The sequence below is a fragment of the Lissotriton vulgaris genome, chromosome 4_2 (genome assembly GCF_964263255.1).
Source record: "Lissotriton vulgaris chromosome 4_2, aLisVul1.2, whole genome shotgun sequence".
Classification (NCBI taxonomy): Eukaryota; Metazoa; Chordata; class Amphibia; order Caudata; family Salamandridae; genus Lissotriton; species Lissotriton vulgaris.
In genome coordinates this window covers 1,556,737-1,575,469 of record NC_141692.1, presented here as the reverse complement: position 1 = coordinate 1,575,469, position 18,733 = coordinate 1,556,737, and the positions used below count along the sequence as shown (strand labels likewise).

General features: G+C 47.1%; 1 protein-coding gene across 1 annotated transcript in view; it reads left to right on the top strand.

The window, feature by feature from the left end:
• LOC147718087 (GTPase IMAP family member 4-like) overlaps positions 1 to 18,733 on the top strand; it is a 109,227-nt gene that overhangs the window by 16,849 nt on the left and 73,645 nt on the right. The window contains exon 3 of the mRNA XM_086919185.1: positions 1,847 to 1,930. The gene's annotated coding sequence lies outside the window, so the exon portion shown is untranslated. The remainder of the gene's footprint in view (positions 1 to 1,846; positions 1,931 to 18,733) is intronic.

Below are 18,733 nucleotides of genomic sequence, written 5' to 3'. Positions count from 1 at the left end.
CCAACTAATTGACGTGGTTAACCCGACCATCAACAATTTAATCAATTCATCGCTCAGCTCAGGCTTAGTACCCAGCCGTTGGAAAAAAGGAATTGTCAAACCCCTCATGAAAAAGGCTTATAAACCCCCGACAGACCTCACCAACCTTACCCCGATATCGCTGCTCCCGGCCTTGGGGAAAATAACGGAACAACTAGTTCATAGTGAGCTAAAACGCTACCTGGATAATAACAACATTCTCCACCCCCAACAATCAGGCTTTCGGCCCAAACATTCGACCGAAACCGCACTAATCGAACTGTCTGACACCATAAAAACCCTACAAGATCAGAGGAAAAACTCCATTCTCATCCTTCTCGACCTAACGGCGGCATTTGATACCATCTCCCACTCCATCCTCATCAGTAGACTTATGGACATTGGCATCTCTGATTCCGCCCTATCCTGGATAAAGTCTTTCCTCTCTGACCGATCTCAAACTGTCGCTCTGGGCCCCTTCAACTCCAAAGATAAGCTGGTCTCCTCAGGTGTCCCGCAGGGATCCATCCTGAGCCCTCTCCTTTTTAACATTTACCTCATTCCTCTCCTGACCCTGATTGAATCATTCGGCATACCTGTCACCTCGTATGCCGATGATACACAACTCATTGTGCCACTAGAGGACCAATCCACTAAAGCAGAACTCAACCTTAAACACTGCTTGACCGAAGTCTTCCGTTGGATGGACAACAATCACTTAAAATGTAACTCGAGTAAAACGGAGATCCTCCCGATCGGTAAAAACACCTCCTTTTGTCCAGCACTCTGGTGGCCGGACAATTCTGTTGCTCCCCCTCAGACAGTGTCATCGGCCAGGAATCTTGGCGTAATCTTTGACTCCGACCTCTCTTTTGATCAGCATGCCAGAACCGTCGCAGGTAAATGCTTCGGAACAATCAAATCTCTCAGAAAGTTCTTCGATTTTCTCCCCATCGACGCCAGAAAAACGGTGACAGTGGCACTCATATTCTCACGCCTGGATTATTGCAACGGCCTGCTCGCAGGGGCCAAAAAGAGCACAATTTTGAAACTGCAAAGCGTACTACATACAGCCGCGCGTTTAGTCCTTGGACTGCCCCGCAGATCTTCCATCACTGCAGCGCTTCGATCCCTCCACTGGTTACCCCTTCACAAAAGAATCCTCTTCAAAATTCTGATCATAGCCTTTCGTGCCTACAACAAAACAGGCCCTAAATACCTCACCAGGCGTTTTCCCCACTATACCCCCAGTCGACACCTTCGCTCATCCCATGACAATCTCATCCTTCCCTCTAAATACAATTTGAAAACAAAGGGTGGTAAAACCCTCAGTTTCCTTGCCACGAAAGCTTGGAATAAACTGCCTAAAACCCTCAGACAACTGACCCAGGAAAAACCTTTTAGAAAGCTTCTTAAGACCTGGATTTTTACTCTCCCTGACGATTACTCCAAAGCCTCCATCTAATCCTCTTGGACTGGTTTTTTTCAGGATCTTCAGCGCCAAGATGATCCCTCCGGAGCGAACGCCGCGCCCTAGAAATACCCCACAAATATCATAAAAAATTATTCCACCCCTTCATTGTGCTTCAATGACTCAGAGTCATCATCATAGGCTATAGCTCTGCCTCTCCATTACGAAAATGGGTTGGTCGACTTGACTGCCTGGCTTTTTTAACATTGTCAATCAACAAAATGCCCAAAGTGATATATTTGATAGACAATACTGCTAACCGAACTGTAGAAATGTATTTTGGTTGGAATTGTTTGATTCAAAAACATAAGGGGAAGTGTATCGGGCATCTTAAAAAATCTGTCTTTTTTTTTCTAGCCACACAGACCACCAGTGCCGGGACCAGTTCTAGTGCAGGGACTTTTGCAGGGCGAGATACAGCAGCATCAGGGACGGGCAGTGGTAAGTCATATTGCTTGCTTATTGACAATTACGTTTATATTTAGTAGCAATATGGATGCCTAGACTCTTGATTCATGAACACCCTTATTTGTATCTACAGCTCTACTTGAGTTCCTATGGCCTCTTCTACCTGCAACTTGGCAAAAGCTTGCATATTAAACCATAAAAAAGATGGGTTGATAGAAACGTGAAAGAATGGAAGGTTAAAAGAAAGGATGGTGAAATGGTATATGAGTGACAGGCTACTTGGTGGGTAAAAGGATGCGTGGGTGGGCATTGCGTAAATGGACTGATGGGTGAAACAATGGTTGAAAAGGTGGATACTGAATGGATGGATATATGATTTGGGGATTTTGATGAAAGACTGGATAAGAAAAAGTTTATATTAAATCATGGTGACTATCAATGGTTTAATATAGAAGAATGAAAGGATGAATGAATAAATGGTTGGATGAACAAGCAAGGGAGCTCTTCTGGAGAGGGGCATGCTCATCTACTTCGCTTACTTGGCTTTATCCAAGCTATGGTTGAAAGTGGGGGGTATTTTATTTTTGGTCTCTTCCCTTGATTCACTGACTGTATTTCTTAGGTGAGGAAGATTTGTATCCCACCCATCATCATTCATCACCTTCCTCATTGCCCACTGCATTTCATCACTCACGGCCGAAGTGCAGCATTGTGACAGGAGTGTTGGCTGTACAATATGCTTCTCTTTCAGTTAATGTAGCATTTACACAGTTTTCAATGCATTGCAAAACAAACACAATGTGACTGATTAAGCCAAAGTTTAGGGGCATGATAATAATCAGTGACATCTCATTATTTGATAAGAAAAGCACTACCTACCAGGCCTAATCCCTCTAACACGTACCCTGCAGTAAAGTAAGTTATGTTTCCTTTTCTTACTGCCAAGCACATTAGTCTGTTGGATTTAATTTGTTTTGGAGCATGAGGCCAAGGTGCACAGTGGGACTAACTGCCTGATTTCATATTCACAAAGAACAATTGATGGACAGAATACAGAACAATGTCATACCATCACCCCAGTACAGAGATCTCGGCTAAAATCCATTGTTTTTTTGCTCACCTTGCCATTCCAATGTGGACCTAGCCATATGGAATTCACTCTTGATGCTGTCCCGCCATAATTGCCAGGCCAAGTCCTCCCTAGACTGGAAACAAGCATCCCACGACCGGTTTTGGGATTTCACCCCTCATCAGCTAGGATAGCAGTGGCATAGGGCCCGATGTAGGTAGGGCTTTACCGATCGGTATCGGCCGAAAATACCGATTTTTGGCCCTTACCGATCGGTAAACAGCCATCGAGATGTAGGGAACCAAAAACAGAACGAATCGGATAGAAAACCGATTCGGAATGTGTACCGAATGGGAAAGATTCCGATACGTACATACCGAAAATCGGATATGTAACGAATCGGAAAAACACCGATTCGGTCACAAAGACCGAATCGGTCCATGTACCGATTCGTTAGTGACACCGAATCAGAAAATCACCGATTCGGTCCTACTACCGATTCGTTAGTGACACCGAATCGGAAAATCACCGATTCGGTCCTACTACCGATTCGTTAGTGACACCGATTCGGAAAATCACCGATTCGGTCCATGTACCGAATCGGAAAAAATACCGATTCGGACATGAACCGAATCGGAAAACATGCCGATTCGTATGAATCTCCGATCGGGAAATTCCCCGATTCCGACAGTTGGGGAGATGTAGGGAGGCACAGAAACACCGAAAACGGCTCAAAATCGGTAGAATTCACTCGGTATTTACCATGGATTGCAATCAGGTGGTAACCAACTCCAACCCATATAAACAGTCCCAAAATGCATTGCAACTTGCAGGATGGCAGCTTTCTATGTCATTGCGAGGCGGCTACGGCTACAGCAGGAAGGACAGAGGGAATGGCTAAGAAATGAACAGGTCTACAGACAGAGGATAACCCTGTTCATGCTCACTGAGGCTGAGATCCTACAGAGATACAGGCTGGACTCTGACACCATACTTGAGCTCATCAGGGACCTTAAGCCATACTTGGACCACCACACCCCAAGGGCACACGCCATCCCTGCGCACGTCCAGGTGCTATGCAGCCTACACCTGGTAGCGTCTGGCAGCTATCAAAGTGGAGTAGCAGCAGCAGGAGGGGTGAGCCAGAGCAGCCTGTCAAGGTTCTTCCACATATTCCTTGACGCCATGATTGACAGGATGGACCAATACATCTCATTCCCTGCAACCCACGCAGAACTGCTACAAACCAAAGCGGACTTCTACCAGATGGCACACTTTCCCCAAGTCATCGGTTGCATAGATGGCACGCATATTCCGATTTGCCCACCAGCGGACACCGAATACATATACCGCAATCGGAAATCTACACACACCATCAACGTGCAGGTGATCTGCAATGCCAAGTGCACCATCACAGACCTGGTAGCAAAATTTCCAGGAAGTACCCATGACTCATATATATTCCAACAGAGCGGCATATATGCACGGCTGATGGCTGGCGATTTTGGAGAAGGATACCTCCTAGGTAAGCCACATCATCAGACCCCCATAACACATAGTAGGTAGGTGTAATACATGTATGCATGTGTCTAATGTGACCCCTTTCTCTTCCAGGCGACAGTGCATATGCCCTCCGCTCATTCATACTCACCCCCTACCTCAACCCCTCCACACCCAGCCAAAGGAGGTATAACCGGGCCCACATACGCACCAGGAATGTTGTTGAACGGACCTTTGGCATCTGGAAAAGTAGATTCAGATGCCTGCACAAGAGTGGAGGTGCAAGGCAGTATACCCCCATCACCTGCTGCAAGATCATAGCTGTATGTGCAATGTTACACAACCTTGCGGTCAAGAAGGGCACTGAGGTGGAGTTGTCTGACTACGAGGACTATGACGACGACGAAGCTGTGCCACTGACACAGCCAGCTGGGGTGTGTACGCCATGTGATGGCAGATACAGACGTGAGGAGATCACTGAGAACTATTTCTGACTGAGTACAGATGCAAAGACAGCTAAATGTTGCTTGGAAAATTTTTTTTTTAATAAAGATGCACCACAGTTACAGCACTGATGTGCATCAAATAATGGAGATTGTTAACTCAAATAAAGTCCAGGGTTCTGGTTTGCTCATCCCCCCTTGCCAGCCTATTTTTTGGCCCGCTTTCCAGACCCACTGGGGTGTCCCTCGGCCCCCTCCGAATGGCCAGCAGCATCAGCGGATCGCCTGGTGCTCCTCCTTGGCTCTGATGCAGCGCTGGCCGGGCTGCTGCGGCTGCTGCTGTCTCCAGCATCACCCAGGTCCAGGGCAGGATTGGAGGCGGCGTTTGATATTAACATGGCCTCCATGGCCGTGGTGATCCTGGCCATCCCCCTAGTCAGCTCAGCTGTATGCTGACTGAGCGCCGATTCCTGATTTGAGCTGCGATGGCACAGCTGTGCGGTCGCCGCTGCAAGGTGGGCCATGGCCCGGTTGAGCACCCGGGCATCCCTCCTGCGCGCAACCTCATGCTCCTCCTGCCTGGCAGAGGAGTGGGTGATGGCAGTGGTCAGCCTGCCCAACCCTGCTGCCACCTCCTTGTTGCTGTCCACAACAGCCTGGAAACCCTTCACCAACTCCCCCATCTGCAGGTTGTGCTGCAGGAGCTGGCGTTGGCAGGCCATGGTGGATTTGGCCTGTTGGCGCTGGATTTTTACCATCTGGCCCTCCAGGCCCAGGAACACACTGCCCTCCCGTGCTGGTGCAGCAGTGGTGGTGGTGGTGGCACGGCGTCTGGCACTGCTGCCTCCGGCCTGCTGAGTGGGCTGGGGTGCCACTGGTGGTGGTGTGGTGCTGGCCGGTCCCGGAGCCCCTGCTCCCACGACAGGTTGGACGGGTGGCAAGGCCACGGTTGTGGCAGGAGCTGTTGTCGGCGGAATGGTCTGCCTTGTAGGGGAGTTATCAGGTGAAAATTGCAAGGGGGGTGAGCTGGGCAGTACTGGGGAGTGCACTGCCTGGAAATCAATCACCAGGACTCCCTCCATTCCAAGCCCTGGGGTGTCTCCTTCCTCATCCTCATCCTCCTCCTCCTGGCCAGGCTGGCTGGTGCTCGGCCCTGCCACTGCAGTATTTGATGTCGAAGCTCCCTCTGCTGCCACAGTGGTGCTGCCTGATGGTGCCCCTAGGTACAAAGAAGCATTTGTAAACTGAGTGCCGATGTATTACAGGCAGTACAATTATGGCATTCCACATGTCCTTGCATCTCCTTACACCGTGTCACACTGTTTCCTGTCTTGTGATTCTGCACTGACATATTTGGCTAACTTCTGCTGACTACATGTACCATGATGCTTGTCTCTTGTATGTTGGTGACAGTACAGTGCTGGTGTTTGCCTATGCATTGTGTCTAATGGGGAGGTGTCTGGTAGGGTGTGTCATGATGCGCATGCTTCTTACCTGTAGCTGTGGCCATCGCAGTGCTGTCCAGGGTCCCGATCCCTACGATGCTCGCCCTCTCGATGGTGCTGGAGACAATTTCCTCCAGCTCGGTGAGGGGTGGCGCCGGGTTCTTGCCTCCTCCGGTGTGTCCAGCCTGCCTTTGGAGGTCGGCCAGCTTCCTCTTCGTGAGGCTGCGGAGGTCGTAAAACCTTTTCTTAAGTTCCTCAATGGACCTGGGGGTGACTCCAGCAGCATTGACCTTCTGGGCGATGTCGGCCCACAATCTCCTCTTGGTGCTGTCTGGCACGTTGAGGGACAGCTTGCCAAAGAGCTGGCGGTGCACCCTCACCACCTCCTCAACCAGCACCTGCAGTTCTGTGGTGGTGAATTTGGGCTTCCTCTTTTGGGAGGACTTCTGGCTTCCTGCCTGATCTGCCATTTTGCTGCTGTTCAGTCTGCAACCTCCTTCTCCCACTGCTGCTAACTGTGTGTTGGGCTCAGGCAGGCTTTCCAGAAACTTCTAGAAACTTCTTAATTGTCTGCACCTGCCAGGGTTGCCACTCCCTGTTTGGGTGGGGGAGGGGGAGCCACCTCATTGGCTGAATCGCCTATTGCCGAGTCGGCTTTTACCGATTCGGTAAAATCCGATTCGGTAAAATCCGATTCGGTATTATCCGAATCGGTAAAAGCCGAATCGGTTCATGCAATGCATTCCTATGGGCTTTTTCGCCATGGGTCTATGATTGCCGATTCGGTTTTTACCGAATCGGCTTTTACCGAATCGGTATTCGCCGAATCGGAAATATCCGATTCGGTGGTAGCCGAATCGGTGTTTTCCGATTCGTTGTTGGCCGATTCGGTAATTTCCGATTCGGACCGAGCTGAATCGGAACGTACCGAATCTCATTACCGATGCCGACCGAATCGGTTTTCATTCGGTATTTTTTTCCTACATCTCGTTTTCCGATTTCAGAATACCGATTCGGCCCGCCTCGGTATTTTGAAATCGGAAAATCGCGTTTACCTACATCGGGCCCATAGAGAGCACAGGACCCACGTCTGGGCATACCTATCCCACTCGGGGTGACAAATGCAAAAAAAACAATTGATTGACAGAATGCAGAGCTATTTCGTACATTCACCCCAGTCCTCAGATCTGGCCCTAAATGCATCTTTTTTTGCTCCACATGATTTCAAGTTTGGCAGATGGGATACTCTGTCATGACTGTGACAAACACAATGCATATATCCCGTTCCTTTCCCTGTAGTGCAGTGCATTATTTTTCCCACCACCTATTTGCAGCAGACAGGATATCCAAATTGTATTCATGATGTGTGTGATGTAGTATCTTTTTTATTATTCATCTCTTTTTGTGGAGTCAGGGTAGAACTTGAAAGAGCAGGGCAAATCTGGGGTCATTCTGCCTTAACTCTTTTTAGCTAGGAAGTCAATGCTCTTAATGTGAGGCATGTGTGGCTCAAAAGTGGCCCTTTGACTTTCCTAAACACATCATATTCCAATGTTCCTCAGGGATCAGCAATGTACTGATACTGTGCAACTATTTAGTGTTTAAAATGTGTTTCCATGGACCATTGTTTATAGTTTGTCCTTTTTCTCTTTTTTCCCTTGACATATTTACTCCTACTGGTCCACTTCCACCTATAATCTGGCAGGAGTAAGTAACCTGGCAGCGGTGGCAGTGGCTTGAGACTATCCAGCTGGAATTCTGGGCCCCAGTTCCGCCAACCATCAGCAGCCTCTAGCCTACTGGACAAAACATTTCTGTCAGTGCTGACACCAGTTGTCAGGGCCCCTAACCACCACTGCTGCCACCCTCTCCAGCTCAGACAGGCAATTCCACTGCTGCCTCCTTTAGCAGATGGACCAATTTGAGAATAAGATGGCATGGATGGAGCAGAAGCCTGATCACCTCATGACCAGCATTGATGGCACCCTCTTTTAGCCCTTTTTTAATTTACCGTTTTGGTGGGAGGGACTTTGGTTGAGGGTAGGGAGGATGGGAATTAGGAAAGAAGTTTGGTCTGGGATGCCATGGTTACCTTGGATTTATCTTAGGTTTAAATTGCTTAAATCTTTACTAGACCTCACAAAAACAGTGTCCTTTACCACCTCCGTTTAGGAATCATGCAAGTGGTCATGGAGGGATGGAACCACAGGCCGTGGGCCACAGAACCACTGCTTCCTCCCACAGTGTCTTAAAAAATGTGAAAAACACTTTTAAAAATGGCATAGGACATAGGATCCTTTAATAAATTCGAGTTTAGGAGTGCATATATAGGGAGGAATAGTTGCTCTCTTTTCCATATCTCCAATTTGTAATCACAACCAATAAAAAGTGGTTGCAAATTGCAACCTGCTCAAATACTATTCATTACAAGGTCATGTTGTGTCAACTCCACAAACAAAATGGACAAATGGGATGTGGCTTCTTAGCCTACGAGTTTGTTCACAAATTGCATTCCAGTCACAAACCAATCAGTGTGCAGATTCCATTTCCCTGGTTTTCAAATAGTAATATTGAATTAGACCCAAATATGTTGGATGCCAGAAGTTCTATTTTGAGGCATAGCACCCCTTACTAATACTGGGTTTCCTGAGCTCAGTTTATCCAGAAAGGTTTAGTGACATCATTGTGAACTCCCTGCAAGAACTGCTTTCCATTTTCTTTTTCATTTTTATACATTAATACGGATGGGACAGGAAAAGAATAAACAGAAGGGTATCTGACTACATTTATTTAGAAATATCTAAAAAAGCCTTACTGATGGTAGGTTGTATCATAAACTGACAAGCTTCTACTCTGTCCCCACTAATGACCACCTTATCTGTGCTGCACCAAGGTCTGCTATCAGTTTCCAGTTAGAGCTGTGTGTGCCACCTGACATGGCACAGTGGTGACTCTGGGTCTGATTAGTGTACAGTTGTATCCTTGTCTTATAGACCCATTGCCCACTGGTCTTGACACACTTAGCAGCAGCAGGAGATATTGTAAGAGGTGGACAGGGCATACAACAATCACAAACAGTACAACCGAGTATGTCCCAGTAAAGCAGAATATTTTCCTCCACAACTAGTTTCTGTTGCTTTTGTCACACAGATAAGTTGTTGTGTTGGTGCTTTTAAAAACAAGGGAACCTGGTAATTACAATTTGAACTTACACATTCTTGCATTGTTCGGTGGGGTAGTGTAGAGATGTTTTTTGACTCGTCCATCTAGGTTTGCCGCCTTCACTTGCCTCTCTCTGCAGGGGGCCTGTGCTGTGCCATTGTAGTGAAACCTGGTGTTGTGCAGCTCTTGTGGTTTTCATGTCATTAAAAATAATACTTAGCTATTGATCTGTCATTGGTGTGACAAACACAAACCCTGGTTGGTGAAAACTCATCACTTCTCTTTCTTCATCTGATGTGCTCTGGAATGTTAACTACTGCTTATTGCAGAAAACTAGTTTCATTCTCTTCCTGGTGTTTTAATGGTTCTATAGTGACCCTGGATCTATTCAACTCTTGAAACATGTGTGGTGTTTGAAGCCTCGATACATACACGAATGACGAAATGCACACCAAGTTTCTCCAGAGGGTTATAGTTTTATCAAATTATGATCCTTTTGCGTGCAGTCCAGAAATAGTGTTATTGCCCTGCAACCACTTTCCATGACAATTCGAGCAAGAATGGAGCCTCTTTGTGCTCCTTTTCGGATGCACAGCTATGTACCTTAAAAAAAGTTGCTTCATTTTTTACTTTTCTCTTTCTGTTTTATTGCCAAAATCCAATCCTTTAAACAATACAGTTATGAGATGACAATCACATGTGCGACAGTTTAATGTGTTCCTAATTTTTCAAATATTGCAGTTTGCAAAAACCGGCCTTTTCTTCCTGCAACACGATGGGTACATTTTAACATCCTCAATCCCATCATTTCGGGAAATTTATCTGCCCTTCATCAGGGATTTCACTGCAAATGTTTAAAAAACAACGTTACATCGTATGGCCTACTGCATCAGTTCACTTCAAATCTTATCATTGCCTAGTTTATATTAAGGGCCTCATTAGGATGGCGGTGAATCTGCATCCTCCGGGCCGGCGGAAGCCACCGCCGGCCCGGAGGATGCGGATTCACCGCCGCAGCCACATGAAACACCCACCGCCAGATTAGGATGGCAGTGGGAATGTGGTGGGACCAGCGGCGGAAGGACCTCCACCGCTGATCCGCGGGTTTTGCCGGGCTATTTGGTGGCGGTGTCTGCAAGACACCATCAGCCAAATTAGGAAGCAGGAGTAGACATGCTTTTCCGCAGCGGTTTTTCTGCCGTGGAAAAGCATGTGGACCTTTGCTTCTGGGGGGCCCCCAGGGTAATGGTGGGCTGGGGGTGCACATGGGGGGTACCTATGGTACCTCCCTGCATTTGCATGCACAAAGCGGCAGGCAGCCCGCAGTGCCTGCCGCTTTGTGCATGTAAATGTGAAACATGCTTTTTTAACCTTGCGAGCGGGTGCTGCTTAAAGCAGCACCCGCCGCAAGGTTAAAGATCCAGGATGTGATCGCCAGGGTGGCAGTCACATCCTAATTTGCATGGAGGGACTGCCGCTGCCATGCGGACGGTCCCTCCACCGCGGGGGTGGCGGACAGACGCAGGTCCGTCCGCCATCCTAATGAGGCCCTCTGTTCCTACAGCACGTTTTCCCTCTATTTTTCACAGCTCTCAATTTTTTTAACATTTGCTTTGAAATCCCTGATGAAGGGCAGATAAATTGCCCGAAATGCATTGGATTGAGGATGTTAAAATGTACCCATCGTGTTGCAGGAAGAAAAGGAGGGTGTGTTTATGATTTTTGCCTCCACTAGCAGATGCAGTTTAGAGCACACATCAACCCTACAGACTCTGATGATTGAGAGGACTCCAGTTTTCCACATGAAGGCTGTCTCTCTCTCTATTCCACTTCCCCTTCCCCCTGCTTTAACCGCAACCTTGACAGATTACATTTCAGGTGGTGGTTGAGGTGGTGAGGGATTGGGAACGTCGTCGGCTCCTGTGGACCTGGTCATGGTATCTGACAATAATACTTAAAAAATGAACGCTGTGAGCCTACAGTGGGTAGGTGGTGGATGGATGGTGGATGGCTGGTGGAAAAATGTGTACAAAGTTTAAATACAAAATAAATCAAATACGTTAGGATAAGCAAAATAAAACAATACATTACAAACAACAAAATTATAATAAAAAAAATTACCAACAATAATTATTTGCTCGTTTCCTAGGGGATACCAGGGGACTATGAGAACCCTATTATTGGGGTGCAAAGGGTGCAGGTGAAAAGTACAGAAAGCATGTATTATAAAACTGTAAATACACAAACACTACTGTGATCCTCAAGCATAATCAACCGCAATGGATCGCACACCGCTAGCCCCTCCTCCGGATCGCCCCTAAGGATTCTGGTACATATAGTTCGTAAGTGGTTCACCGAAGTAGGTGCAAGTAAGTACTTGTTGTTCTCAAGATCTCTAGACCCAGGACATGGCCCGGGTTTCGGGATATCTTCTCTCATCAGTAGAGAACGTAGTTGGGGTGGAAAAGAAGGCCGCCAAGTAACCGTCACAGGCCTCAATGCCTAACCGGCACACAGGTGCGTCATCCAGAAGCTCGTCAGCTTAAAGGCTTAAGGGAGCCCATTTGTAGAATCAACCGCAATGGATCGCACACCGCTAGCCCCTCCTCCAGGTTGCCCCTAAGGATTCTGGTACATATAGTTCGTAAGTGGTTCACCTAAGTAGGTGCAAGTAAGTACTTGTTGTTCTCAAGATCTCGAGACCCAGGACATGGCCCGTGTTTCGGGATATCTTCCCTCATCAGTAGAGAATGTAGTTGGGGTGGAAAAGAAGGCCGCCAAGTAACCGTCACAGGCCTCATTGCCTAACTGGCACGCAGGTGCGTCATCCAGAAGCTCGTCAGCTTAAAGGCTCAAGGGAGCCCATTTGTAGAATCAACCGCAATGGATCGCACACCGCTAGCCCCTCCTCCGTATTGCCCCTAAGGATTCTGGTACATATAGTTCATAAGTGGTTCACCTAAGTAGGTGCAAGTAAGTACTTGTTGTTCTCAAGATCTCGAGACCCAGGACATGGCCCGTGTTTCGGGATATCTTCCCTCATCAGTAGAGAATGTAGTTGGGGTGGAAAAGAAGGCCGCCAAGTAACCGTCACAGGCCTCGATGCCTAACCTGCACGCAGGTGCGTCATCCAGAAGCTCGTCAGCTTAAAGGCTCAAGGGAGCCCATTTGTAGAATCAACCGCAATGGATCGCACACCGCTAGCCCCTCCTCCGGATCGCCCCTAAGGATTCTGGTACATATAGTTCGTAAGTGGTTCACCTAAGTAGGTGCAAGTAAGTACTTGTTGTTCTCAAGATCTCTAGACCCAGGACATGGCCCAGGTTTTGCGATATCTTCCCTCATAAGTAGAGAACGTAGTTGGGGTGGAAAAGAAGGCCGCCAAGTAACCGTCACAGGCCCCGATGCCTAACCGGCATGCAGGTGCGTCATCCAGAAGCTCGTCAGCTTAAAGGCTCAAGGGAGCCCATTTGTAGAATCAACCGCAATGGATCGCACACCGCTAGCCCCTCCTCCGGATCGCCCCTAAGGATTCTGGTACATATAGTTCGTAAGTGGTTCACCTGAGTAGGTGCAAGTAAGTACTTGTTGTTCTCAAGATCTCTAGACCCAGGACATGGCCCGGGTTTTGGGATATCTTCCCTCATCAGTAGAGAACGTAGTTGGGGTGGAAAAGAAGGCAGCCAAGTAACCGTGAAGGCCTCAATGCCTAACCGGCACACAGGTGCGTCATCCAGAAGCTCGTCAGCTTAAAGGCTTAAGGGAGCCCATTTGTAGAATCAACCGCAATGGATCGCACACCGCTAGCCCCTCCTCCGGATCGCCCCTAAGGATTCTGGTACATATACTTCATAAGTGGTTCACCTAAGTAGGTGCAAGTAAGTACTTGTTGTTCTCAAGATCTCTAGACCCAGGACATGGCCCAGGTTTCGGGATATCTTCCCTCATAAGTAGAGAACGTAGTTGGGGTGGAAAAGAAGGCCGCCAATTAACCGTCACAGGCCCCGATGCCTATCCGGCACACAGGTGCGTCTTCCAGAAGCTCGTCAGCTTAAAGGCTCAAGGGAGCCCATTTGTAGAATCAATCGCAATGGATCACACACCGCTAGCCCCTCCTCCGGATCGCCCTTAAGGATTCTGGTACATATAGTTCGTAAGTGGTTCACCTAAGTAGGTGCAAGTAAGTACTTGTTGTTCTCAAGATCTCTAGACCCAGGACATGGCCTGTGTTTCGGGATATCTTCCCTCATCAGTAGAGAACGTAGTTGGGGTGGAAAAGAAGGCCGCCAAGTAACCGTCACAGGCCTCGATGCCTAACCTGCACGCAGGTGCGTCATCCAGAAGCTTGTCAGCTTAAAGGCTCAAGGGAGCACATTTGTAGAATCAACCGCAAAGGATCGCACACCGCTAGCCCCTCCTCCAGATCGCCCCTAGGGATTCTGGTACATTTAGTTCGTAAGTGGTTCATCTAAGTAGGTGCAAGTAAGTACTTGTTGTTCTCAAGATCTCTAGACACAGGACATGGCCCAGAGTTCGGGATATCTTCCCTCATCAGTAGAGAACGTAGTTGGGGTGGAAAAGAAGGCCGCCAAGTAACCGTCATAGGCCTCGATGCCTAACCGGCACGCAGGAGAGGCATTGAGGCCTGTGACGGTTACTTGGCGGCCTTCTCATCCACCCCAAATCCTTTCTCTACTGATGAGGGAAACTATCCCGAAACCCGGGCCATGTCTCGTGTCTAGAGATCTTGGGAACAACAAGTGCTTACTTTTACCAACTTCGGTGAACCACTCATGAACTTTGTTTTAACTCTTCAATCAACACGCACTTCATATACCAGACTGCTCAGGGGCGATCCGGAGGAGAGGCTAGCGGTGTGCGATCCATCCAAGATTTCTGTTAAAGTGCTCCCATGAGCCCCTAAGCTGACGAACTTTTGGAGACGCACCTGTGTGCCGGAGAGTCATCGAGACCTGTGACAGTTACTTGGCGGCCTTCTCATGCACCCCAAATCCTTTCTCTACTGATGAGGGAAACTATCCCGAAACCCGGACCTTGTCTCAGGTCTAGAGATCTTGGGAACAACAAGTACTTACTTGCACCAACTTTGGTGAACCACTCATGAACTTTGTTTCAACTCTTCATTCAACACGCACTTCATATACCAGAGTGCTCAGGGGCGATCCGGAGGAGAGGCTAGCGGTTTGCGATCCATCGTAGATTTCTGTTAAAGGGCTCCCATGAGCCCCTAAGCTGACGAGCTTTTGGAGACGCACCTGCGCACCGGAGAGGCATCGAGGCCTGTGACGGTTACTTGGCGGCCTTCTCATCCACCCCAAATTCTTTCTCTACTTATGAGGGAAACTATCCCGAAACCCGGGACATGTCTCGGGTCTAGAGATCTTGGGACCAACAAGAACTTACTTGCACCAACTTTGGTGAACCACTCATGAACTTCGTTTCAACTCTTCAATCAACACGCACTTCATATACCAGAGTGCTCAGGGGCAATCCGGAGGAGAGGCTAGCGGTGTGCACTCCATCGTAGATTTCTATCCTCAAGCATAATATTCAACTTATATCCGAGAAAAGTAAAAAAAAATGAATACATACATAAAGGCAAAGCCCTCTCCAATTATTCTGCCTTTGAAAACTGGTCAATCAACAACAGCAAGCAAGGACACATGACTACAACAAAGAGTAGACCACATAATAAAATTAATAAATATTGCACATTTAACAAACATGGAGAACATGTACTGAACTTTGCAAAATTGTTCCTACTGAAACTGCAGGCCACCCACCACAATACATTTAAAAAATTGAATAAAAGTACAAATAAATACTAGTTTATGCCCGTTATTAGACAAACAACACCCTTATACAAGAATTGTTTAACTTACTTGTGAAATCTCACTTACAAAGTCCTTAAATCCAATGTTATATATGCAGTAGACAAAGAGAAAGTTCCTTCCAGCTCTAAATCCAAATGGAAAGTTACCAGGAGATATATAAAACACTAGGAAGAGCCTGCTGGACAGGAGCAGGACGTTGGAGTTTCTAGGGCCCTTCCTTCTTGGTGGAAATAAAAGCTAAAAAAAAGGCTTTGTGCCCTTAAAAACCATCTGTATTGTTAGTTGGAGGAAAATAAGAACTCGAAAATGCCTTTTTGAGTAGATGTAGCTGCTTCTTGAGTAATGAATCTGCTTGAGTTGCATCCACAGTTGCCCACACTCGCCAAAGTCATAAAAAAGTGGTGGAAGCCACCCCAGATGCCGCCAAGTCTTGTCACGCTTGCAAACGTGTGCCAAAACAAGCATTGTATGCCAACAGAAAAAAACCTCTTCTACCCGGCGGAAGGCAGAGTTTATCAGGCACTCCATATTCCAAGCTGAAAGCAGAGTTCCCGAATATCACAAAAAAATACATGAGCAGAGTCAATTTCTCCACCCAGGCCTAGGTTAACAGCTATGAGGACCTCTTCATCTGAGGTGTCCTCCTTAAAGGCTATATTGGCCAGCCCAGTGTGCATCTTCCTTTTGGGTTAGGCTGTATCCCCTCTGTAGTGCCCTGTCTGTTAGCAGTCAAAGCAGAGCCTTTTATCTAAGAGCTTTTTTCGCCCTATGTCCCCACTGATCGGCGTGCTGGAGTTTGGGTGGCTCTGGATCTCTTATGTTTTAGAGTTCTGAGAGAGTCTCCCACCTTTCTCTTTTGTTGACCTAATCCACCCCCGTTTTAAAATTCCCCCTGGGTTGTCTTGGTACTCTGTCCTAACCATCAGCCTTTTTTTCCCAACTCTCTAGGGCTAAAGAGATCTGAATCTATTCAGATGGTGGTAAGATTGGTTTAAATGTGCTCTTTCATAATTAAACTATACAGTTCATCATATGTGTCCATCGCATTGCCTTTTATCAAGTCTTCTAGCGCTTTGACTGAGGAGTCTACAAAGTCCACCCACAATAGAGAGCCCCATTGCTGGTGAACTATCCATTCTGAAAGCCCTCTCAAAGGCTGCAAACCATTTGTCAATGTCATCACCATTACTAAACTTTGGAACAATCTCTTTGAGGATCTTAGGGTCAAAGGTTTCCTCTGTAGCCCTAGTATTTATGCAGCCACCATTACATTATCAAGGGACTTGTTTCTTTTCCGCAAGTTCAATCTTTTTCTCCTCTAGTGAGAGGAGATCAAGGCTTAATACCACCTTACCAGTGGGAATTCTACTAAGAGACTTTGGTCACTTCCCACTGGTGAACTTTGTCTGGTGAATGGTAGAGAGTTTTGGTCTTCACCTAATTCCCCATCAGTTTCTCGGGCTAAGGCACTAACGCTGTCCTCTTTAGGCTCTCTTACTGAGGAATGTGTCTATATCTAATTTCTCTGCTACATAGACGCTGAGGACCCTCTCAAGGTCCTCCTTTCGGGCTGCAGCTTTAAATTCAATATACCTAATTGTGCTCAAATCTCTAAAATCACTCATCTTGAGAGCTGTGTGGATGGACAGATCAAAATTTATGCTGCCCTTGTGCACTAACTTTATCTAAAATGTGGGATGTTTTTAAAACTGTGTAAAACTTTGGCCTAACTTTCTAAAACTTTCTTTAGTTACTTTTAGAATGGGGTTCTATGCAGGCACCTAACAATTCTAATAAAACTTTTATTTTTTTTTCAAAAAGTCTGAAAAATAATTTGGGTGTAAAGTCAACAGTGGATTACTCCTAAAAATACACTTATGACCAAGTGGTACTCCGAAACATAAGTTCTGGATCCCACTCCTGTAAAACAAATGTTGGAAAATAGAATATTATGCAGTGAGGCTGGTTATCCTTCACTATACAATGCTGTCACGTTGCCCCCATACTGGGTTGTTTGGATTCCCACTTATAAATCTCTATCTCGGTAGTGGGGGTAACACCATTCAGGCTTCGGTAGAGGAACATGTGTTAACCGCTTCACCGTGGCAGGTATTCCGCTGCTGTGCTGAAAAAAATGACGCTAGCGCAGTTCGGACAGCCCCCGGCCGTCCGACGTACACGCCCACCGTGACGCATTGAAAAGGTTAAGCATTTCGAAGTACCTACAAGGAAGATAAGTAAATGGCATGACTCGAAAAAAATAGTACACCACTTTATGAAAATTGAAGCAGATTTTTATAGAAACGTAACAATATAACCAGAGTTATGCATTTTCGGGGCCAATTGGTCACTTGCAGGTCGATTTTAGTGGAATCCACTGGGAGTTAAGGTGATGTGGGTCTCAAGACCAAGCTTCAATAGTCAGACTAATTTTACCTGGCTCGTGGAGCGGGGGTGCAGAGGTGTCTTGGCTGCCCTTGGTGCTGAACATGGGAGTTGTATAAACACACTAGTGACATTTGCTCACTTGCAGGTAAACTTTGGGGTAGCCCGTTGTGGGTTACGTTAGTGTGGCAACTGGACAAAGGTTCACCAGGCAGAGGAACCTTTCCTGGCTCATATGGTTCAGGTTCAGGTGCAGTTGTGTCCTGGCTATTCTTGGTGATGAAGGTGGAAGCTGGTTTTACCACTTAGATAGTGCTGGTGAGGAAATTGATGCAAAATGTCGACAAGCGAGCCATTGAGGTGGATGGTTGAAGATGCTGTGGGGTTCCTTCAAGGAGCAGCATCGAACAAATGTATTAGTAGCCAAATTGGCCACCACCAAACCTTTACAGTGGCAAACACAGTGCTTGGATACTTCGACATCCTGGAGTCGGGAGGAAAGGACTACGTTTCTCATATGGCAGTAGAACGCTACTTTTGGGTGATCCCTCACTGGGCCCAATGGTCTGTGGCATCATGGTTCCAGGAGTGTGGTTTCTATCTGCAGACTGTAGTGGACTAGTACCTCTAGTCCAAGGAAGTTCTGAAGATGCTTTTGGGTTAGAGAGTGGTTCTCCTTCCTTTTAGAACTGGTCTCTGGACCAGTACAAGTCCTGGTCATGAAGATGTAGGGTGGCTGTCACAGGTGCAGATTATCACACCTTTTTTTGTGCCGTCATGAAGTTGCAGACACGGGTCTCTTCTTTGTCCTTGGTTGCAGTTCAAGCAGTTTTCTGGTTCTGATATCAGGGTTGACCCTTAAATACTAGATTTAGGGGCAATAGGGGAGTGGGTGCTAGTGGCCAATGTGCTACTAGCCCCTGTGGCTAATCTGCCTGGATGTGACCACATCACAGTGTGTGTCTGTCACCCTTTCT